We start from the raw sequence: 25,598 nt of genomic DNA on the forward strand, positions 1-25,598 counted from the left end.
GGGTTATTTCGAAAAAAATAGAGTTATGATCTTATTTAAAGAACACTGCGAAAGTAAATTTCAGAACTGTCAAAAGTGCAATTATTGTGTAAGGTTCAAGTTAACCTTAGCAAAGTTAATACTGGACTATATTGAAGCTGATTTTTTTCATTTTATTGGTGGAAGGATACAAAGAAAGAATTATTTTCGAATTAAAGACAAATTTCTATTAAAAATATTGTAAAAAGGAAATATGGATTGTACTTTATTAAATCGGAACAGATTGTTGGATAAAGTTTATATGAATTTAAAAAAAGATGGTAATAATGATATTGAAGAAGAAGAAGAAGAATATGACAATGATATAATTGATTTTAATAAAAAGAAAGGTCAGAAACGAAAATTAATATCTGGCAAAAAAACGCTATGAAGCGAGTCAAACTAAATTAATGACATTTTTTTATTAGTAATTTTTTGGAAATTGAATAATGGAAAGACACTATATCAAAAGTCATGTGCTGTTATAGATCATAATGGATATATTTTTTGTTGTGTAGGATATTTTGGCGGTCATAACTGTAATTTTTATTATAATCAATATAAACAAAGAGTTAATAATAACTCTAATTATACAATGTATATAAAGAAATATGCTATTAAAAATCAATTGTTTCATTTTTAAATGTATTTTCTATTTTTTTATTGTTTTTATTAGTTTTTTGGCAGATAACATAGTGACAAAGAAATTGGTTATATTTGATGTCGTTTTTTTGCATTTTACCCATTACATGACCTCCAAAGAATTAACTGTTATTAAACTTATTTTATAGTTCAGTGATATCAATTTTTTATCTGTTCAAGTATTTGCCATTTTATTGAAGGAATATCCTGGACACCCATTGTTATATCCGTTACATTTTGTATGCAGTTATTTATTAAAATTGAAGAAAACACCATTAATGAATTAAATTTAGGTTACGAAAACTACTTAAAAAAAGATAATTTTCATTTGGTGATTTTTTCGAAAGATAAATTAGATACAATAATTTATTACTCAAGAGTGAGTAATCATGATTACTTTCACAAAAGTGATAAAATTATTTTTTATGGTTAAATGATTCCCACTATGACTTAATCTTAAATCCTAAACTTTTTTCTAATTTAAAATTGGATTTATTTTGCTTCAAATGCATGCATTATTTAAAATTTGACGAGTATGGCGATTCTTATATTTGTAAAAATGAAGACACATGCTTAAAATGTTATTCAAACTGTAAAAAAGAAGCACCGAATGTAATATAATTTTTAAATCATCATATTGTTTCCGGAAAAATCTGTTTAATAAATTGTTTAAAAATAAGAAGAGTATTAAAGTCACACCATGTCAAAAATTTTTGTTTTGTAATACATGTAATAAAATCATTCCAAGATTTTTCTTAGTTAAAAAAAATAAGGTTGTTTTACATGATTGTCAAAAAACATATTGTGCTCATTGTAGAAAGTATTTAGACAAACAACATAAATGTCATATCAAACCCTTAGAATTTAATAAGTATAAGTCTACACCAACGTTATTTTTCTTTGATTTTGAAACAAAAACAGATGAAAATAATTTAATGATACCATTCTATTGTGTTATTCAAAAAGTATGTCATAAGTGCGAGAAAATTCCTTTTCATAAAAATTTTGAATATTTTTTACCCGATATGGATTATATTACTGACTTATCAATTGATCCCGTTGACTGTTGTGGTTATCGTCAATTTGTCTTTGATTATAATAATGATGATGTAACATCACGATTAGCTCAGTTAATGTTAGAACAAAAAAATTCTGTTTGGATTGCACATAATGGTGGAAGATTTGACACAATATTTTTATTAAAATTTTTTTTTGACAGAACAAAATTTAATTCCGGAAACTATTATGAACGGGAATAAAATCTTATCTTTAAAAATAAAAGAAATTAATCTGCAAATTATTGATAGTTTTCCCTTTTTGTCTATGAAATTAGCAGACTTTCCAGAGTCACTCGTAATTTGATTTTAGTAAAAAATGATACAGTCAAATGATGGAAGTTGCATATTTTGACGTACCCTAAAAGACCTGTAATTGGAAACACTTAATCATACTGATTGCGGCTTCTGCTCAATACTAAAAATATTGTGAGACTGTTTACAAAATCCAGCCAAACGGAAAATCAGCGAAGCATGAATTGATTACAGCTGTTTGTTAAGGACCACAAGACCCGCACAAGTCATTCCTGTTGTAAATGTCAAATTACGGCAAATAATTTTTTTCTTTTTAAGTGCTTATCGTAGTTATAATGTCATAATATTATGAAAATGGTCAAGATGATTTATCTGATGACACGTATTTCAATTTGCCTCAATTAGCAGGTTCTATTTAAGTTGTTGTTGCAATCTGAAAAGCAACTTCCCATTGATTTGTACTATTTGATACCTAAGGTTATATACATGATAGGTTTTTGGGACTGAAATATCATCCTTCATATTGCATTCTTCACATATTTGTGAAATATTTGAAATGATTCAAATGAATTGGAAGTTTTGCTTTGAAAATTTTCTCCTGTTTATCACAAGTCGAACGTTAGTTACAAGATAACACTGTCTGTACTATCATTTTCATTTATTATTCATTCATACATTTTTAAATCGTTGCCTGAAAAAAGTCACGCGTGTGAAATGAAGGTCCTACGCACGCTCAACTAAATTCTTAGCAATGAAAGTTAAGTCTTTTTACCTTTATTTTAATTCTGATTGTAATACAGTGATAGTAGAAGCACCAAACTCGTTTAGGCAAGCTTACTTCTGCACAAAAAATCCTTTTTCAGAACTTATAGATATTACAGTTTTAAAAATGTACTCCAACAATATCCAAAAGCGTAACTAGAACGTTAATTGGGGGGTGTATATTCATATATTTAGTTGTGCCCCACTGTATTTATTTAAAATTCAAATTACTTTTAAAAGAAGTCAGTAGGGCACAACGGAATATATTAATTTTCCCTATTAACGTTCTAGTTAAGCCACTCTTAATAGTTTCTCTTCGCTCTGAAACTTGCTGCTATGTCTCTTACAGGACCATTAATCATTGGTGGATTAAAACTACGTCACACTCAGCACGCGAGGAAGCCCGTTTGATCGAAAGACCAAGAGCATTTTTTATGCGTCGTTTGCCGGTTCGAATCTTGTCTCCGTAGGGTGCTGTTTGTTTCGATATGAGAAAATGATCATGAATTCTTTATCCTTAAATCGAAAAGCATTAGAAAAATAAACTATTGTCAGGGTTAGGGATAGATATATGAGAAATTTGTATTGGGATATAAACGTATTATTAGAGTAATATGATACCGGAAATTCATATCTATAATGATTATACATGATTGGATAATTGATCATGGACTTTGGCACTAACACTTATATATATATTAGGTTCTTTGTCTTGTTGACATTCTATACAGGGTTGTTAGTTTGGCCTTTTTGAGGCCAAATAACTCGATTTTGGCCTTTTTTCTTTCTTTGGCCTCGAAATTTTTTGGCTATTTGGCTACTTTTGGCCTCTTCTTACTCAAACAATTTTTTAAAATTTTTATTGAGCTTTATTTGTAAAATCTCTTAAATGTACAAAATGCGATGGAAATACAACTAAAATGATCATAAGGATCAAATTGAGCATTGAATTGTTTTCATCCAATCACAGCTAAGTATAATTCAGCCAATTGTCATGCAATTTAACCAGCTAATTTACAAGCAAGCACACAGCTTTGTCTTCGTAGACGTCCGACATCTAGCTATAAATAGCACGTTCGACCACTACTAATACTAGTTAAGACTGATAAAAACGTTATTCGTTGCAATATTATGGCATCAAAATGGAAAGGAGCGTATGATAGCGGAAGAAAATATAACAAGTCTTGGGAAAGTAAATTAGCTGGCTCACAAAAGCTTCAGACGGAAGTGAAGATGCTTTTTGTAAATTGTGCCGTGCCACAATCAGACCCAAACAAGCAAACTTAACCAAACACGAAAAAACTGATAAACACATCAAACACATTAAAGTATCTACTACTACAAGGCCCATCCAAGTCGTACGTGTCCCAAAAGTTGCAGAAGAAGTAAAGGTCGCCGAGATCGAGCTAGCTGTTACAATGGCTTGCCATTCGGCAATCTTGACCATGGATCATCTCGGAGGGATAATAGCCCGAAATGCTCATGGAAGCAAACTTGAGAACATTAAAATGCATAGAAACAAATGCTCAAAACTATTGACCAAAGTTATAAGTCCAGCGTTGAAGGAACAACTGATTGCTGATGTCCAGGGTAAGAAGTTTTCGTTAATTGTGGATGAATCTACTGATATTTCCACATCGAAGCAGGTCTGCATTATCGTAAGGTATTTCAGCGAAGTTGAAAATAAGATCGTTACAGCGTTTGTTGACCTGGTTCCTGTTGTCCACACTTCAGCAGATGATCTTTTTAATGCAATCAAAGATTGCCTTGCCACAATTAAACTTGATTTAGTGAATTGTGTTGGCTATGCTAGTGACGGTGCTTCAGTGATGGTTGGGGAACACAATTCGCTGTGGACAAGAATAGCTGCTGTCGCTCCTCATTGCATCAAGATGACGTGTATTTGCCATTCGTTGTCCCTTTGTGTTCAGCATGCATTTGAGAAACTTCCGTCGAGTGTAGGATTTCTTCTGGCAGAAATTCCGAAATGGTTTTCAAAGAGCGCTATTAGAAGAGAAGCATACAAGACGCTCTACGAAGTGATGAATCCAGATGATGTGCAAGATGCACCGTTTGAGAAGTACTCAACTACGAGGTGGCTTGTGAGAGGAAAAGTTATATTTCGCATTCTCACAAATTGGTTTGAGCTGCAAGCTTACTTCCGAACAGCACGACCAGAGACGACGCAGGCAGCAAGATTCAAGGCTCGTATTCTTCTGGACATGCTCAATGATCCAGTCCTATATCTTTATTTCCATTTCGTTTCTCCTCTGGTCACAGAATTCGACTGGGTGAATGCCTTCTTCCAGGCAACTGATGGTGATCCAGAAGAAATGTTCACGGAACTAAATGTACACCATAAAAGTTTATATGGTAGAGTTTTCGACCACCAAGGAAAATATCTAGCCATTTATGAAGTTGACTTTGGTGGAAAGTTCTTGTCAAAAGCAAAGAAATACATTTCTTCCCAACAAGACAAACGACGTGCTGAAGCTGAAGTTTCTGAAGTGAAAAATAGATGTCTTGAATTTCTTGTGGAAGCTGTAAATCAAGTAGAGAAACGTTTACCAGCTGTCCGGAATATCTTTAAAGGTTTAAGCGCCCTGCATCCAAGCAAAGTTCTTGATGTAACAACGAGAGCCGATTTTGAGCAACTGCCGCTTCCTAATCTACGAAAGGATCAAGGTTATGCAATTGAGGAGCAGTACAGGAAGATCGTCCACCGAAATTGGAAAGAGGAACAAATTTTTAACGGCATCATACCTGATACAGCAGTTGCATTTTGGTCAAAGATAGTTCAGTTCCAAACTTCTCTTGGGGTCAAACCATTCAAGGAATTGGCAACTTACGCCTTAAGCTGCCTGACAAATCCTGTAAGTAATGCAGTGGTTGAAAGAACCTTTTCTTTGGTGACATCAGTGAAGACCAAACAACGCAATAGGATGCGCTTAGAACTGCTAAATGCCATTATTCGTATTTGTTCCAGCCTACACTTTGCCGGGAACTGCTGCATTAACTTTAAGGTAACTAAGCGAATGCTTGAGCTGTTAGCCACTAAACACATGTATGAATGTGAGTAGAATAAACATTATAAGAACTATGCATAAATATTTATATAAATCTTTATATATGGAGAGCAGTAAAAAATGACAACTATGCACGTCGAGATCTTATAGAAAGACAGATAAAATAGTTTATTCACTTTGTATTTTGACATGGCCTTTTAAGCTTGTAATGCTTTTCAAGAAATTTTGGACGTGTAGTTCATTTTTCTCTTAATTTCGTCAACAAGCACCTTATATTTTGCAACAGCGAATAAATTTTCAGTCTTACGTTCTGTATTCACCTCTTCCCATATGTCCTTTGATGTGAACATTAGGCGTTGGCATCGCTAGATTTGCAATGTATGGTATATATTTATGATAAATCCATATAGACTATAAGAAGCAATTAGAAAAACTTATTAAAACCGCATGCCATAAACAGTGCGGGCTCAGAAAACAAGTTTGGCCTCTTTTGTTGCCATTTGGCCACTTTTCAAACCATATTTGGCTACAAACGAGCCCTGGAGCCTAACAACCCTGATTCTGTATCTTTAGTATTCTTATTCTGTTCTATTGCACTGCACGTTGCATTTGGTTATGTTATATTAAAATGGTTACTTAAACATTATAATTCTAATAGGTTATGGGCCCAGGACGCAAACTGTCCTACTTAAGATAAGAATTTTAAAATTTAAGCAATGTCTTTTTCGGATAGCGCTCTTAAGTTCGCAAAATTGAATGGCACGAACTACCGGTCATGGGCTTTCAATATGCGGTTATATTTGGAAAGCTTGGACTTGTTTGAATTCGCCGAAGGTAGTGCGATTGGTCCTAACGACGATGCCGGTGCTGATGTTCGAAGGAGATTCAATTCCTCAGCGAAAAAGGCATGGACGTATATTTGCTTGGCTATCGAGCCGGATCAGCAAGTGCACGTGAGAGAAACGATAACGGCAAAGGAAGCATGGGACGCTTTGAAAAGTCAATTTGCCAGGAAATCGTTACTTCAAAAGGTTCGTCTTCGCCAGCAATATTATTCGTCAAAATTTCATGTTGGAGGGAATATGTTGGAGCATATAAACAACTTAAAATCATTACACGAGCAACTAAAAGAAATGGGCGCAAGTATCGATGATAAGGAACTGGCAATGACCCTGTTGGCTAGTTTGCCAGATAAATATACGCCATTAATAACGGCATTGGATGCTGTTGGTGAGAATAAATTTTCTTATGAGAAAGTGAAAAACATGATACTAAATGATGAAGACAGAGCTAAAGATTCCGAGAACAGAAAAGAGGATGCATTTTCCATGCAAAGTAACAAGTTTCGAGGTGGGAAACAACGCGGTGGTCAAAATGAGAACATTTTTAATCGAAAGAAAGGATTTCGTGGCAAGTGTTTCATTTGTGATGAGAAAGGGCATCTAGCAAAAGACTGTCCGCAGAAGAAGACGAAGCAGTATCCAAACAGTGGCAACTCTTCAATCAATAAGGGAAACAAGTCTGCTCAGCTTGCAGAAAACGAAGAAAATAACCTACAAATAATTACATAAGTTACTTAATCAACTGTAAGTTTTAATTTTAGTTAGCATCTTACTGATAAAGAGACATTTGTGAATTAAATCTCCCTGATCAGTTTTTCTTGTTGACCTTCACTGTCGCTCACGTATATGCTTTTTGACTTTTAGCTTGCCTTGAGTATATTTTTTATCACATTTTCGATGATACCCGTACTTTGGTGAGGGAAGATCTTCCCCAAAAGAATAGATTATTGCAATAACTTTCTCATCCAAAGTTGCTTTGCAGCTTTGTACATAGATTTTTTGGACGTGTCACTGAACTTAATAATCCATTAACGTGGACTCTTTTAACAGCACTATAGAAGGCACCTGATAAATGTTTTATTTGATGTAGAGTTTTTTGTGCTTTTTATGGTGAAATACTCACATCAACTTCAAACGGTATATTTTTTCCTTTTTAGACATGATTTGTCAGAAAATACATGCAACCAATGCAACATGCCAGGCGAACATAAAATTTTTCGATCGCTTATATAATGTATACTAAGGTGCCGCTGATGAAAATAGCTAAGTCTCGCCTCTTCCTGCAAAATTATTCAAAATCGTGGCGTTCTCAAAACAAACCAAGCGCTGTCATTAAAAGTTATTAGTCGGCCTTTTCCAGACCATTTTTGCTGGCCGACTAATTCAGACGGTTTTTAAAGATGTTTAACTGCAATTCTAGCATAAAATAAAATTGTCCCTAGGTATAGTAAGTTTTTACTCAATTTTCTTCACTTATATGCTTGACTACTAATAATATCATACAATATAAGATACATAGACACGGCATTCACAAAACAGGTGGCCATTTACTCTTTGTATTCTTTACAAGCAAACGATAGAACGTTTTTCAATTTTTAATTTTTTCTTCGTATAATATCTATAAGAGATAACTTGAATGAGATATCCGAATGATGTAAGATAATCAAGATCAAACAATTTAAGACCTAAATAGTTCACGGCTTTATATATTACATGAACACTAATAAACACTATTTTTAATATGGTCTTGTTAACTTTGTCGAATTTCTGCTCGGTTTATGACAAAACTTGACAAACGATTGCATGCTATAGAACAAGCAACAATATCTATTATGGTTTAAATACTCACTCCCAAATGCGATACAGCCGAGGGAAGCTACAGCCCCCTGTCGGGGAATGCCATCTCTTTATCGGGGGAGAATGTGAAAATTTGATGTGGAATGAACAAAAAAATGATTACGAAAATCTACCAAGTCAATGTTTGTCGTCTGCATCCTATGTGGTTGAAACAAACTCTAAAAAATACATCTCAAATGCATGGGCGAATCTAGGATTTTTCAAACATCAGTCATAAAACGTCGGAAGCGCTCCGCACCTTGGGGGGGTCTGAGGCATTCTCCCCTGATAAATTTTGAATTTCAGAGCCTTGAAAATGCCATTTTCAGCGTTTTAGAGCAATACAAAATGTATTTTGTAGGCATCGTTTTTGCGTAAAAACAACACATTTTGCTTACGTTTTTTTCAAAAAAAAACGAAGTGAAAAATACTTGAATGTTTTGCCAAATATTTAGGCTCATTATCATGCCAAATATATATGGGTCATTAGCATGTCTAGGAACGTAAAATTGATATTACAATAATGCGATTGAAAAACAGATATAGTCTTTAAAAATTTCTACCAAGTTGTTAGGTATAGACCTCCCTAGAGACCCCATTCAAAACTCTATGTAATGAGTTAAGTTAGACATTTGGTACTACAAGTGACAGTTCATAGATATCGAAAAGCTCAGACTTCAAACCATGCAAGTTTATTGTAACCCTTTACTCATCTCCACATCAATGCCAGCAAATTCACTTTTTGATAAAAAACTCAAAATTTTTTGCCGCCAAAGATTAAGCAAAAATTATCATAGTGAAAATTTGCATTTAAGGACAGCTTAATGCCATAAATAGTTATTAGACATTTCACTATACTATTATCTTCTGTAAGTTTGTGCAAGGTGTGCTATATAGAAATTACCAATAGCATTGTATTTGCCAATATAAACAGAATGTAACCAACATGCCTTTAATTATATAATTACATGAATGTTAAAATTGGTGCATGTGTCATGCTTACTGGTTATGATAAATATCTTTTCATATGATCAAAGCTCGTTTAAATGTAAATCTGAAATAATTTAGTTTAGAAATTATAATGATCATCAGAAAAATTACTTAGTGATCATGAAAAATTAATGAGTTTTTAATCAATATGAATAGGTAATTTTTGAATTTCAAACATCAGTCGCGCGGCGGATTTGACATACTCTAGATCCGCCCCTGCTCAAATGGTATTATAACTCTTTAAGACGTGTATCTTGTCTGTTTAAACAAAATTTGTGTAAATGTACATCTTAACGGTGTTTGCTGTACACTTTGAAACTTAGAGTATAATAATATTGAAGCCTGGCAGAAGCATTGTTGCCTTAACACAACGACTCGGTGTATTAAATGAAGATATGATCTTCGCACTTTGCTGGACAATTTAAGCAATCATCTCAGGAAGCTGAAAAAATCAGGTGACTCAACGGGATTCGAACCCATGACCTCTGCAGTGCCGGTGCAGTGCTCTGACCAACTGAGCTATGAAGTCACACAGCGGTGAGCAGGTCAATATTGTTGGGCTCACGTTTTCTCGTGAAAGGAATGTCGTATGAATGTTTTATGCAGTGCGGTGTTTGAAATTAAATGAAGATATGATCTTCGCACTTTGCTGCACAATTTAAGCAATCATCTCAGGAAGCTGAAAAAATCAGGTGACTTAACGGGATTCGAACCCATGACCTCTGCGGTGCCGGTGCAGTGCTCTGACCAACTGAGCTATGAAGTCGCACAGCGGTGAGCAGGTCAATATTGTTGGGGTCATGTTTTCTCGTGAAAGGAATGTTGTATGAATGTTTTATGCAGTGCGGTGTTTGAAATTAAATGAAGATATGATCTTCGCACTTTGCTGGACAATTTAAGCAATCATCTCAGGAAGCTGAAAAAATCAGGTGACTCAACGAGATTCGAACCCATGACCTCTGCGGTGCCGGTGCAGTGCTCTGACCAACTGAGCTATGAAGTCACACAGTGGTGAGCAGGTCAATATTGTTGGGCTCATGTTTTCTCGTGAAAGGAATGTCGCATGAATGTTTTATGCAGTGCGGTGTTTGAAATTAAATGAAGATATGATCTTCGCACTTTGCTGGACTATTTAAGCAATCATCTCTGGAAGCTGAAAAAATCAGGTGACTCAACGGGATTCGAACCCATGACCTCTGCGGTGCCGGTGCAGTGCTCTGACCAACTGAGCTATGAAGTCACACAGCGGGCGGTGAGCAGGTCAATATTGTTGGGCTGATGTTTTCTCGTGAAAGAAATGTCGTATGAATGTTTTATGCAGTGCGGTGTTTGAAATTAAATGAAGATATGATCTTCGCAATTTGCTGGACAATTTAAGCAATCATCTCAGGGTTTGAAACCCATGGGTTCGAATCCCGTTGAGTCACCTGGTTTTTTAAGGTTCCTGAGATGATTGCTTAAATTGTCCAGCAAAGTGCGGAGATCAAATCTTCATTTAATTTCAAACACAGCACTGCATAAAACATTCATACGACTCGGTGTATCTTAAAAGATATTACAGATTGTGATTTAATCAAACTTATAGGTAATCTGGTTTCTTGATCTCAGATGTCTGAGATCTTTTTAAGAAATTTTATAAGATTAAATAACACACAAATGCTCATTAATGTTTATTACATTAACTCTAAATAATTAACGCATTTCCATATTTTGATTGTTTTACCAGTTATACATGGAAAACGACACTAGTGTCTTCAACCTTGTAGAAATATAACTTTGACAAATGGAAAGTTTAAAACAGTTATACAGACTGTTGTACCAGAAACCACGTCAAGCTCAGTAATAACTGTTTTAGCTGGAAGACATCATTCCTGGGCATATTTATCGAATATGCAAGAGTAAATTGAGTAATACTGACATTTAAACTTTTTGGTCTTTGTTCAAACTCACTCTTCATTTAACAACTTATCAGTGTGTGTGTCTTCCATTAAAAACGGCCTTTTTATGTAACGGACAATCAAAGAGCACTGCATCATATATTAAACACACCTGTAACCCAACTCAGAGCTTAACTACATTAGTAAATACGTTCTCAAATAACACACTGACATGAGAAAAAAGATGCCTCTTATTCTTCAAACCATTCTGTATGTACCCTTCCTTATAACCTTCGTATTACTGTCCATGGACATGCACTATGATGATATTAGTAATTACACCGAATTTAATTTTGTCAAAATTTCTGCAGGATAAATTGCACACCTTTTAGACAATGTTTTTTGAGCTACCGAATTTTGCAGAAATATCAGAATGTGATTCTGGCACTGTAATAGCAGTTGTTTCGAAACATAAGCTTTCGAAATATGGTACATGAAAGTTGTGAGCTGCAGTCTCGTTTGATTAATATTACTGTGATTTTGACCAAATCAATTTTTTGAAACACCCTACCAAACAAAACAATTGGTGGAAAAGCAGAAGAATGTTGCAATTAAGCCAATACTAGCCTTCTTACCCTTCTTGCAGAAATTGTTTCTTTTTAAGTTTCCTATAATTAGACCATTCCGTGACATTGAAGTAATGTTAAAGATTATACTGCATCACTATACGAAAAATAGAACTCTAGTTCGTATTCACATATATAGTTCAGTCTATTTAGTCAGGTGATATTTTTGTATATATAAACTATTGACATTCCTCTGAGTCGTCCGTTACGATTATAGTTTTGTATTGAATCTACTTATTTAATTAGCTCACTACATCAAATAAATATTTGCTCAAACCGAATGATTCTGCTAAATACTAACAGGTTATGGGCCCAGAGAGCGCCTGTTCGTTTTGAGGACTTGTTGAGTGTAATTTATAGATAGATTAGCCGTATTTTGACAAGTTTTGATAATGGCGTCAGGTAGTGACGGACACGCAATGTTGTATCGAATCGAAAAATTTAATGGAGAGAACTTTCATCTTTGGAAATTTAAGTTACAAATGATCCTAGAAGATAAAGATCTTTGGGATATTGTTAATGGCGTCGAGGTTGAGCCTTCTGTTGAAGATTCTACTGAAACTCAACGCAAACAATTTCAAAGACGAGAAAGAAAAGCTCTCGCTACAATCTATTTATCATTAAAGGACGAACAATTGTCAATAGTTCGATCGGCTAAAACAGCGAAGGAAGCATGCTCAAAATTGGAAGACCACTATGAAGTAAAGTCTTTGGCGAACAAACTGTTTCTTCGAAAGAAATATTTCTCGGCAACTATGGGGATTGATGAATCTATGACTGAGCATATTAATAAAATGAAAGCTTTGGCAAGTCAGCTTGAAGCGCTGGGTGCATCTATAACAGAGGATGATCAAATTGCAACGCTCTTATGTAGCCTCCCGGAATCCTACAGTAACTTGATTACAGCTTTAGAGTCTCGTGCTGATGATTTAACATTGGAATTTGTAGTAGCAAGGTTGTTGCATGAAGACTACAAACGTAAAGAAAATTTATCAAGTGCAGATGCTGGAGAAGATGCTTTATTGTCAAGAAATGAGAGAAACAATAAAATAAAAATAAAATACAAGAAAAAAGGAAAATGTTACAATTGTGGAATCCCTGGACATTGGGCAAGAAATTGCAATAAACCCAAGAAAAATAAGTCAAGAGACCCCAAAGAAAGAAAAGAAGATACATCATTTAATGCACTGTTGAACATGCATTATTTTGGTCATCGGAATCTAAAAATCATAAAGACTTTGAATGGTATATAGACTCAGGAGCATCCCAACACATGTCATATGAAAAGAAAATGATGGTTGGCTATGTTCATTTTGCAAGCCCAAAAAAGGTACGTCTGGGAGATAATCGTGTTGTCCAAGCATTTGGAAAAGGAAATATTTGGCTTAACATCAAAGCTGGTAAGAAATATAAACCTGTAAGATTGGTGGATGTTTTGCATGTTCCAGACCTTGCGAAGAATCTATTTTCAGTAAGTGCCACGACTAAGCGAGGATATTCAATTCATCTTCAAGAAAGTGGATGTGTTATCTTTGACACATCAGGAACTGTCATGGGATCTGGTAAGCTACGAAATAGCTTATACATACTTGATGCAAGTTTAAAGAATGATAAATTCCATGATGTCAATATGGTTAAAAAAGATCATCAAGAGGATTTATGGCATCAGAGGTATGGTCATTTGAGTATAAAGAATTTGCAATTATTGAGAGATCACAAATTGGTTAATGGGTTGGATTTTGAGTCTACAAATGAACCTAAGTTCTGTGAAGGTTGTGCAAAGGGCAAACAGAATCGAACTTCATTTCCCAAGGGACAAGCAACTCAAGCAAAGGAAATTCTTGAAATCATTCACAGTGACGTTTGTGGACCTATGCAAGAAAACAGTTATGGTGGTAGTCGTTACTATGTTACCTTTATCGACGATAAGTCCAGATTCACAGCTGTTTACTTTATAAAAAGAAAAAATGAGGTATTAGAGAAGTTTAAGGAATATGAAGCTATGGTTACAAATTTCACAGAGAAGAAGATCAAAATCCTTAGATCAGATAATGGCGGTGAATATAGATCCAAAGAGTTCATGAACTATCTTAAAGAAAAGGGAATTCAACATCAATTAAGTGTACCTAGAACACCACAACAGAATGGTGTATTCGAGAGAATGAACCGAACTATACAAGAAGCGGCTAGGTCCATGATGTGTCATGCAAATCTTGAGAAAAGGTTTTGGGCTGAAGCTGTATGCACAGCAGTCGTTATTAGAAATCGAACTCCTACAGCAGCTGTTAACGGAATGACAACTTATGAAAGCTTCTATGGAAAGAAACCAGATGTATCACATTTTAAGGTATTTGGATGTACTGCCTATATGCATGTATCAAAGGAAAATAGAAAGAAATGGGATTCGAAAACAAAAAGATGTATATTTGTTGGTTACAGTCTTTGAAGTAAAGGATATAGACTTTTTGACCTTGATACTCAAAAGGTTTATATATCAAGAGATGTCTTGTTCAATGAAGACGAATTTATCAAACAAACAAAGAAAGAAATAGTTGATCTCAATGAAATGAATTCAAGATTTATTAAAGAAGAATTTACGATTACTAATCTTTCTTCACCTTCACCGAATCATAAAGACGATACCACAATAGATCCTAATCAAGACATGAATCAGTCAAACATTTTGCAAGAAACAGAAATCGAAGAACAACCACGACGTTCATTTCGTCAACGAAAACCTCCAGAAAGATATGGGACAGTGATTACTGGAAATTGGTGGGAAAGTAACACAGCATTCATAAATGAAGAGCTAAGTTTAACAGAACCCACAACCGTAGATGAAGCTCTAACTGGTCCTGATAAGAAGCATTGGAAATATGCCATGGATGATGAATACGCAGCTCATATCAAGAACGAAACATGGACATTAGTTGATCTTCCCGAAAACGAAAACTATCAATTGTCGTTGGGTATTTAAAGTAAAATACAACGTGGATGGATCTGTAGAGAGACATAAAGCTCGTCTGGTCGCAAAAGTTTTTCTCAGGAACCAGGTTTGGATTACGACGAAACTTTTTCGCCTGTTGCAAAGTATAAATCAATTCGTTCTTTGTTGGCAATTGCGAACCAGCTTAATTTTGAGATACATCAAATGGATGTTTCTACAGCCTTTTTGAACGGTGAATTGGAAGAAGAAATTTACATGTCCCAGCCTGAAGGATACATAAAAAGGGAGAGAAAAACTCGTCTGTAAACTGAACAAGAGCATTTATGGATTGAAACAGTCATCACGATGTTGGTACATCACCATCGACCAATTTTTGAAAGGTTCAGAATATCTACAATCAAAATCAGACCCTTGCCTGTATATAAAGCGAGAGGCAGATGATATTATGGTTATTGCCTTATACGTTGACGACATAATTCTAGCCAGTAATAATGTCAAAATATTGCAAAGAGAAAAGGAAGCATTAAGAAAACGTTTTGAAATGAAGGATCTTGGAGAAATAAGTTGTTGTCTTGGAATTTAAGTTGAACGAGACAGAGAAAGAAAAAGAATGAAATTACATCAATCGAAATATCTTACTAATTTATTGGCAGAGTTCGGTATGGATCAGTGTAAACCAGTTGCAACACCTGTTAATCAAGGAGCAAAGTTGCTACCCAATCAAGAAGAGGCAGTTGAAACTACTAAGTATCAAGCGTTGATTGGAGGATTGACATATGCAGTTACTGGAACAAGACCTGACCTTGCACAAGCACTGGGAATGGTGAATCAATTTTGTTCGAAACCCTGAAAAGAACACTGGATAGCTGCAAAACGTATATTGCGATACGTCAAAGGAACAATTGATTACGGAATTGTATATGATGGAAATGAAGAAGTTGATATAGACTTAAAAGGTTATGTTGATGCAGATTGGGGAAGTAATCCAAATGGAAGGAAATCGCAATCAGGATATCTGTTTACTTTATGCGGAGGAGTAATCAGTTGGGCTAGTAAAAAGCAAAGTGTCGTAGCACTTTCATCAACGGAGGCAGAATATGTTGCTGCATCTTTGGCTTCTCAAGAAGCAATGTGGCTACGTGCACTGCTTTCAGACTTAAGTTTTGTTCAAAGAAAACCCACTCCGATTAAAGAAGATAATCAAGGAGCTATAGCATTATCCAAAAATCCAAAGTATCATCCTCGAACCAAGCATATCGATATCAAATGTCATTATATCCGTGATAGAGTATCTAATAAAGAAATACGTCTTGACTATTGTCCTACAGATGAAATGCTAGCAGATTTGCTGACCAAACCATTAGGGAAGACGAAATTTCAAAGTATGAGAGAACTCATGAAAGTTAGAAGAACTCTTTAAATGTTTAATTGATTAGTTACAGTTCATATTTTTCGAGAGGGAGTGTTGAAGATTATACTGCATCACTATACGAAAAATAGAACTCTAGTTCGTATTCACATATATATAGTTCAGTTTATTTAGTCACGTGATATTTTTGTATATATATAAACTATTGACATTCCTCTGAGTAGTCAGTTACGATTATAGTTTTGTATTAACCTTCCTATTAAATTAGCTCACTACATTAAATAAATGTTTGCTCAAACCGAATGATTTTGCTAAATATTAACAAAGTATTCAAAGGGCTTTTACCATCACTCTTTTCTACTGTATCTTCATCCATGGGTTGTGGAGAATCTGGTGATGATGATGCAGGATTTGGATTTTTGATACAACTTGTCTCAGTATTTGTCCAATTCGGTATGGGTGTTTGTAAAGAAACATATTCATTATTCTCTTGAAATTGATTTTCTTCTTGAAATTGATTTTCTTCTTGATTTTCTTTTGCTTTTATTTTTTTTTTCTTTATTTCTTTTTATAAAAATATCGAAGCGATTTTTGTTTCTTTTATCTTTCAAATAAAGTAAAAAATCTTCATATGACACGTTTAATCCCATTTTTTCTTTATAATAAAGAAATTTTTAACGAGCAAGCTCTTATATACTAGTGGAATTTGATATAAAAATTGTATTTCCTTTAATTTAATCTATTTATGGTATGATTACCCTTGGGTGAACTTGCTACATACCTTTGATTGTACTTGGTACAATCTGATACCATTTTTAGCTTAAATTTAGAATATAACCTTGACTTTTCAAGTTGATTGACATTTCTGAGTGTCTAGAATTTACTAATTGAGATGCTTTGCATTTTTTGACGTCAATGAAGAATTACTACATGTTTTTATTACTATATATGGTCATTATATGTATGATAACCTTGAACGACTCATATTTGCATTGCTTGAATTTTTTTGTTTTTTTAATACAAAATTTGTAAGAAATTTTTTTTGTGCAAAAAAATCATTTATTGCGCGTATATAAAAGATCTGTTGTTTGAAATTGTATGCGTTGAAGAACTGACGTGTCATATATTTGTTAAGTTTGTTTTATAAAATGGAATCATAAGGATCAAACGCAAATACATCACACATTTCAACTCCAAATATATCTGAAGATGAAAGTCCAAACACATCGCATTGGCTCAAAAGAAAATTTTATTATATAGCTGATGATGATGATGATGTAAACATCGAGCTTAGCGAAAATTATAATAAACTTGCGGAATTTAGAGAACAAATACTTGACTTGCAGAGTGAATTAGAAGAAACGAAAGAGAAGCTAACACAAAATGAAGCAAAAATTAACGAATTTTCAAAAGAAATTCAAGCTTTAAAAGATGAATTGAAAAAAAAGAAAGAGCAGAATGAAGCAATCCATTTTGAATATTTAAACGATGTTCAAGATTTACAAGACGAATGCGATTGTTTAAACAATTCGTTAACTGATTATGAAAAAATAAAAGAAAATACCCAAGTAAAGTTAATATTAGCACAAGCTAAGTTTGATGAAGAACTTCAAAATGATGAAAAATAGCTCATATAAAATTTAATATAACTCATTATAGTTCATATAAAAATTTAATATAACTCATCAAAAATTTTGTTTAGACGATTAACATGCAGTTGTTTTTCATTGTCAGATATGTCAACATCTAAAAAAATAAATTCTAAATAATCTTTAGATTTTCTTATTACATTTTCCTTTTTTTCTTTCTTCTTCTTCTTTTTGTTTTTTCTTTAGTTCATTTAATTTTAAATCGTTTTCTAATAGTCTTTGTCTTGATTTGATGTTTTCTTCAAATTGAATTGATTCTTTTTCAATAAAGTCTATCATCTCATCGCGAACTTCTTTCCAAGTTTGACTGTATATTTTAATATATTTTCTTTTCCGTTGTTTATTTTTTTCTTACCGTCTTTTGTGTCGTAATACTCTTTCTTTTTGGCATTTCCTATCTTTTCTTTGTTTGCTTTCACCGTTTTTTCTTACTATCCTCGCTATAAGTGTATGCTTGCAATTGAAGTAAACGAAATAAATGCTTGAATTTTATAGATCACATTTTTGCGCAAATATAACCTTTTGACCCCAGTGAAACATACTGTTGTTGCGTTTACTTGTTTCACATATGTTAAAACTTGCGATTTTTGTCATAACATAAACCGCATCGAGTATTCACTACATTAATGTGTTGAAAAAAAAAATTGCACTTAGATTTTCTAATAAAACTTATATTTTTGATTTTGTTGAAGCTAGCAGTATCAGATTCGCATAAGATAATTGCTTAATAGATGTGATGACAGCAAATGGATTTTGTTTCAGTTATTATTAGTATTGTCTAAAATTTACATAATTCTGTTTTGAATTTATTTGTAAAAAAATTGTTTCTTTATATATTAAAACTTGCGTTTTTTTGTCACAACACAAATTGTATCGATTGTTGGTAGTTGAAGGTTAAAGTGGGTTTTGTAACTCGTGTGTCATAATGGCTTTAACACCAGACGGGAATTGGTAAAATATAATAGACGATAAGATATATAAATGTGAACATCGCATTGACACCCTCAAGGAATTTATAAAAGACATATTAGAGATGATGCAATCTGAATTAAAAGAACAAAATTACGATCAAGTTAAAGTACATCGATATTTTCTGGTGTGTAAAGATGAAATCAAAGCAATCAAAGAATTACAAAAAACGCAAAAATCTGATAAATCTGATAAAGTTGTACAGAAAATGTTAGAATTTTACTAAATTTTAATACAAATCTTATATTTCGATTTTGTTGAAGATAATAGTTTAATAAATGTGATGACAGCAATGGAAGATAATTCTTTAATAAATGTGATGACAGCAAACGGTCTTTGTTTGAGATATTATTTGTGTTCTGTTTTGAATTTAGGTGTGATTCTATGTATTAAACATGCGTTTTTTATTATAAGATAAATCGTTTTGTTTATTAAAAACATTAAAGCGGTGAAAATAATTTTTTGCATCTTTGTTTAATGCAAAATGCATATTTTCGATTTTGTTGAAGTCAGTGACAGATTGTACCAGTCACAGGTATTGAAGATAATTGCTTAATAGATGTGATGACAGCAAATGGATTTTGTTTGAGATATTATTAGTATTCTCTAGAGTTTGTGCAATTCTGTTTTGAATTTAGGTGTGATTTTATGTATTAAATCTTGCAATTTTTGTCATGGTACAATTCGCTTTGATTATTAAATACATTAAAGAGATGAAAACAATTTTTGTATCTTTCTTTATTACAAAACGTTCATTTTCGATTCTGTTGAAGCCAGTGTCAGATTGTACCAGTCACAGGTGTTTAATTGATATTTAATTGATATGATGACAGTAAATGGGTTTGTTTGTGTTCTCGAATGTTCAAGGGCAACTAGCAAACAAAGACACAGTGTATTGAGATGTACATACAAACGTTCAAGGTGAAACGGAAACAAAGGGTATTTTGTTGTAACGAGTGTATTTAAGAACGCGTAAATATCACAACTGCATCGAAGTTTCTCAAGCTCTGTTGAAGTTATCTTGTTGGAAATCGGTTGAAATCTTGTTGGAAATCATTAACCACTTGCTATTTGTTGAGGCAAAACTTGTACTGGTAAGAATTTTGCCTTTATTTACGAGCTAATTTTTTAATATCGCAATTGAATTAACGTTTCTCTAGTTACGTTAAAGTCTGTTTACTCGAGAGTCTTCCTAATAATGGTAATAAAGCTAACAATTTAATACTATTTGCGTTTATTTACGAGGTAGTTCTTAATAACGCAATTGCATTTTTCTAGTTACGTTAAAATCTGTTTATTGGAAAGCGATATATTAAAGCGAAACAATTTATATCATCAGTAAATTGGACTTTGGTAAAATTTAGAATGTGTAACATATCAACTAATTGAAGGTTTTATCCATGCCTTTGTTTACAAATGAAAGATTGGCTAGATTGGTTTTGGGATGATGAATATGGTGAAAAGTTTGAATGCTTTTTCCGATTTTTTTATTGTGGATGATGTATTGAAACGAGTTAATTTGTATCATCAGTAAATTGGGTTTTGAACATTCTATATTATCATTTAAAATTGGAGTTCGGACTTTCATCAATGTATTTATTTTGTATTGTATTTGAAATATGTTTTTTATGAAATATACTTATCTGTTTATTTATCTGTTCATTGTTTCTTCCAAATACTATTTCGAAGGACTATACGTTGTTTGAAATAAAGTTAAGAATTTAATAGTATTTGCTTTTATTCACAATTGCATTAACGCTTTTCTAGCTACGCTAAAGTGTTGTTATTGGAAGGAGTATACGCTGTTTGAAATAAAGGTAAGAATTTAATATTATTTGCTTTTACTTACGAAGAATGATATTATTTATGGAAAAAATTATAGATGATCACACGGTATAGAAAACGATTAATGGATCATTTTAAAGAGTATTTGCGTCATACTGATGAAATATCATACTGGGTTTTTATTAAAAAATGTTATTGTAAAGACGTATATCAGTTACCATTAAAACTTTTAATGTGGATGAAAAAACATTTTATTATAAAAGTTAGACGATATGAAAAGAACTTTTATGATATCAAAGATCTTGATAAAGTTTTAAATATTTTTATACGCATAATCCAAAGAATCAGGCTTTTAAAAAATAACAAGAGATTTTTATGTTAATTTTTTGCTAGGGAAAATTATGGTTTTTTCGAAAAAAAAGAGTTATGAGCTTATTTAAAGAACTCTGCGAAAGTAAATTACAGAACTGCGAAAAGTGCAATTATTGTGTAAGGTTCATGTTAACCTTAGCAAAATTAATACTGGAATATATTGAAGCTGATGTTTTTCATTTTATTCGTGGAAAGATACAAAGAAAGGATTATTTTCGAATTAAAGACAAATTTCTATTAAAAATATTGCAAAAAGGAAATATGGATTGTACTTTATTAAATACCGATGGATTGTTGGATAAAGTTTTTATGCAAAAAAAAGATGATAGTTTTAAAGAGGAAGAATATAACAAAGATATTGAAGAAGAAGAATATGACAACGATATAAATGATTTTAATAAAAAGAAAGGTGCGAAAAGAAAAATAATATCTGACAAAAAATCCTATCAAGCGAATTAAACTAAATTAATGATTTTTTTTATTAGTAATTTTTTGGAAATTGAATAATGGAAAGACACTGTATCAAATTCAAGTGCTGTTATAGATCATAATGGATATATTTTTTGTCGTGTAGGACATTTTGGTGGACATACTTGTAATTTTTATTATAATCAATATAAACCCAGAGTTGATATTAGCTCTAACTATATAATGTATATAAATAAATATGCTATTAAAAATCAAATGTTTCATTTTTAAATGGTTTTTATTAGTATTTTTGGCAGATAACATAGTGAGAAAGAAATTGGTTATATTTGATGACGATTTTTTGTGGATTTTCCCATTACATAACCTACCAAGAATTAACAGTTATTACAAATTTTTTTATAGTTCGATGATATGGATTTTTTAACTATTCAAGTATTTGGTATTTTATTAAAGGAATATCCTGGACACCTGTTGTAATATCCGTTGCATTTTGTATGCAGTTATTTATTAAAATTGAAAAGAACCCCATCGCTAATGAAAGTGCTTAAAATTAAATCAACTGTAGAAGATTTAAAATATTCGCTTTATTTTAAATCTTTTTCAAATGATGAAAAATTCAAAACCGTCTACAAAAATGTAGATTTTATTGAATTTCTATATGGTACAGTAGGGATAATACGTTGTTGGGAAAATGAAAATACCGAACATCTTTATTTAATTTCGACTTATTGGCTACCCAAACTTTATATGCAACATAAAAAAATATTATTATTTAATGAAAATTTTTGTTGCAGATATCATTATTTTAATGTAGATAAACAAACGAATAGAATTTTATATGATTATTTCAACATTTATTTGTATGATTCTCAGGTTGTAAAAAAAGATAGTTTTCATTTAGGTTTAGAGTGTAATACGTTATATAGATACTTTTTTGAATATGTTAGTGATGTAAAAATTTATATATCTTTTGTAAGAAAATTTTTAATACAATTAAAAAAATTAAATTGAAAAATGTAAATAAAGATGTAATTTATAATTTTTTAATGGAAAACGAAATTTATACGGATTATGCACGACATATATTATCTTGTAAATATTGTAATATATTGTTTCATGATTTTATAAGTTTACTTGTTATAAAATGTAAACAATTAGAAAAACCTAATTTTACATTAACAACGCGTAGTTATTTAACATTTGAACAATTGGGGTTAATATTTGATAGAGATCCTAATTTTCATACGTCAACTTGTAATGATATTTTATTTATTTTTAAAAAAATGGATTTGATAGATACGAATTATTTTTTCAAATTATAATGGAATTAATTAATTAAATACAAATTTTCTATTTTTTCTATTTTCATTCATCATCGTCTTTAAATATCCACTTCCCTTTTGTTTTATTTTTTTTATTGATCCTCTTATACAATAATTTTTCCTTTTTCTTTTTCTTTTACACATTTTTTGTTTCACAAGAAAAAAATTATTCCTTATTAATTTATTATTTAAATATTTTTTTAACAATTCCGCCGGTTATAGCTGGAACAATGCCCTTTAATGCCAATCCTGCTAATCCACCAATAATTCCTCCTTTTTGTGCTTTTCTTCTATATTTTCTTTTTATTTCTTTTTCGTTTTCTTTTATACATTTTTTTATTTTTATTTTTAAAAAAATAATAAATAAGTAAAATAAATAGTAAGCAAAGTCAATAAATATATGCATGGAAAGCAATATCTGTTTATTTATGCAGAGGTAGTACAATTGTTATAACATATATATAGATTTTTTTACAAAATCACATTTTAAATTTCTGAAATAATATTTTTAAAATTACAAAAATGGGAGACGTCAAAGAGGAGGAGACGACAAAAGGAGGATTTATTAAATTTTCTAAAATTAGCAATACACTTAAATCTGGATTTAAAAAAGCATTAAGTAAAAAACATTTAGCGTTAAAATCTGCAAAAGCTGCCAGAGCTATAGCAAAATCAGGAATACTGGGTTCTAAAGCAAAAAATTTGTAAATTCAGCCTTAATGGATAAAGCATTTGAAATTGCAAATAATCAATTGGGTAAAGGTGCATATAGAGGGCAAATGTATGTAAGGGGTAAAAGAAGAAGAGGTAAAAAAGGGGGAATATTACCATTGCTAGCACCAATGTTGGGGTCAATTTTTCAGTTGAAATCAATTTGTGTACTTAATTAATTAATTAAAAACATTTATGTAAAATATATTTTTATTCAATAAAAAATATTATTTATTTACAAAATAATTTTACTTTTTTACACTTTTTTTTTCCAATATTCTTTACCATAATTAGTAAATATTTTCTTGGTGTGGTTCAATGTTTTTTGATGATTTTAAGAAATAATTAAATTTTTTCCCAAGTAAAAACGAGTTGTTTTTAAAGCGTGAGCCTCGAGCATCATTTGCATATTTTGGTGCGCCATCAGTTGTTTCATTAGCATCAACACATTTTCCTTTATCGCAAATTGCATATTTTTTGAGGTAAGATAACTTCCAGTATAATTGGCAATTTTTTGTTTTTTGGAATGGTTTCTTTGTATGCAAATAATCCTTTACCCCCATTTGAAATGTTTGAAGTTTTAATTCTTAAATTAAATTTTTTCCCAAGTGAATCCAACATAAATTGGTCATTGAAGTTTTTCCCACATCTTACATTTTTGAAGGTAATTCCATCACATTGTTGTACTTTTCGCATACTTTGTTTCATTTTATAGTAAATTAATCTTATTCCAGCATAAAGTTCGATATTTGTTTCAATATATTCAATTAATTTCTCAATTTTAAAACATATATCAGAATGATTTGACTCGAGATTATATATTTCTTTTTTTAAAAAAGAAAATTCTTTTTTAATGAATTTACATCATAATACCTTACAGAATTATCATCATTATCATCTGATTTCCAATCTTGAATTGATTGTTCGAATAAGAAAGGTGAGAATAAAATACATTTACCATTATCCAGTAGTTGATAGGTACAATTAGTACTTGCACTTTCATTATTTTTTTATTTTTTCTTTTTCATTTTTATTTAAGAATAAATGAACTTCTATATAACATAGTGTTTCTCCAGCCATTTTATTAATTAAATTTAGCAATGGGTAATTCTATGTGTAACCCATCCAACGATACACCGCTTATAAAATTAAATCTAAATTGCATGTGTATAAAAGGTTCCGAAAATGAAATTGATTATCATAATAATGTAGACGGTGAAGAAAAAATAAAAGATAAAGAAAAAAATCAATAAAAAAATCAAAAAGAAAAAGCAAATCTATGTCAAAACGGAAAAATGAAGAAATTGAAGAAGAAAAAAGAGAAAAAATGAAAATCATTTCGAATGATGAAATAAAGAAAATAGTTGGTATATTTCGATCAAAAATTGGTGGAAAAATAGAATACATCAAAAAAAATAAAGAAATAATTGATTTACAATATAAAAATACCATTTTTACATTAAATGGTGAAGTTAAGGATCACATATATCAAATTTTTATAAAAAACAACTTTAACAATTTAGCAGATTTTTTGAAACAATTTTCAAAAATATTACAATATTTGCTCAATATAGCAAAATTATCTGTAAATTCTGAGAATGATTTAGTGAGATTTTTTTCGTAAAAGCTCCGTTAAAACCTTTTTCGACATCCTTATTACTTTAAAGGAATTTACTATACAGAGATTATTAGATACTTTTGAACATAATTTACAAAGTAATATTTCAGAATTTTTAAATAATGATTGGGAAACTAATGTATGTATTATTATTGTTCCACATCAATGTAAACATGAGAAAATCTCATTTAGGAAAAAAAAGACTAATTCGGAAAAACAAAACAAAAATTATTTATAATTTAAATCCTGATGATAATAGTAGGGGGGGTGGTAAAAAAAATCGTCCAGTATTAAAACATCAAAGAGAAGTTAAAAATGGTATATTGCAAATTAAGTGTAAAAAGTTGCAGGGTCAAGTTAAGAATTGTTGTTTTGCTGTGGCTGTAATAGTTGGAAAAATGTTTATTAATAATGATGAGAAACTAACTATTTTTAAAAAAAATTTAAATAAAACAGTTGATGAAATAATTACTGTACACGAAGTTAAATCATTTTGTA

At 31.6% G+C, this 25,598-nt stretch overlaps 1 non-coding gene across 1 annotated transcript; it reads right to left on the reverse strand.

Moving 5' to 3' along the window:
• Positions 1–9,881: 9,881 nt before the first annotated feature.
• Trnaa-ggc lies at positions 9,882–9,956 on the reverse strand. Its single transcript has one exon. It is a non-coding gene; the product is annotated as a tRNA-Ala (tRNA).
• Positions 9,957–25,598: the final 15,642 nt, after the last annotated feature.

Source organism: Xenia sp. Carnegie-2017, unplaced genomic scaffold, assembly GCF_021976095.1.
Source record: "Xenia sp. Carnegie-2017 unplaced genomic scaffold, XeniaSp_v1 HiC_scaffold_6, whole genome shotgun sequence".
In the NCBI taxonomy this organism is placed as follows: domain Eukaryota; kingdom Metazoa; phylum Cnidaria; class Anthozoa; order Malacalcyonacea; family Xeniidae; genus Xenia; species Xenia sp. Carnegie-2017.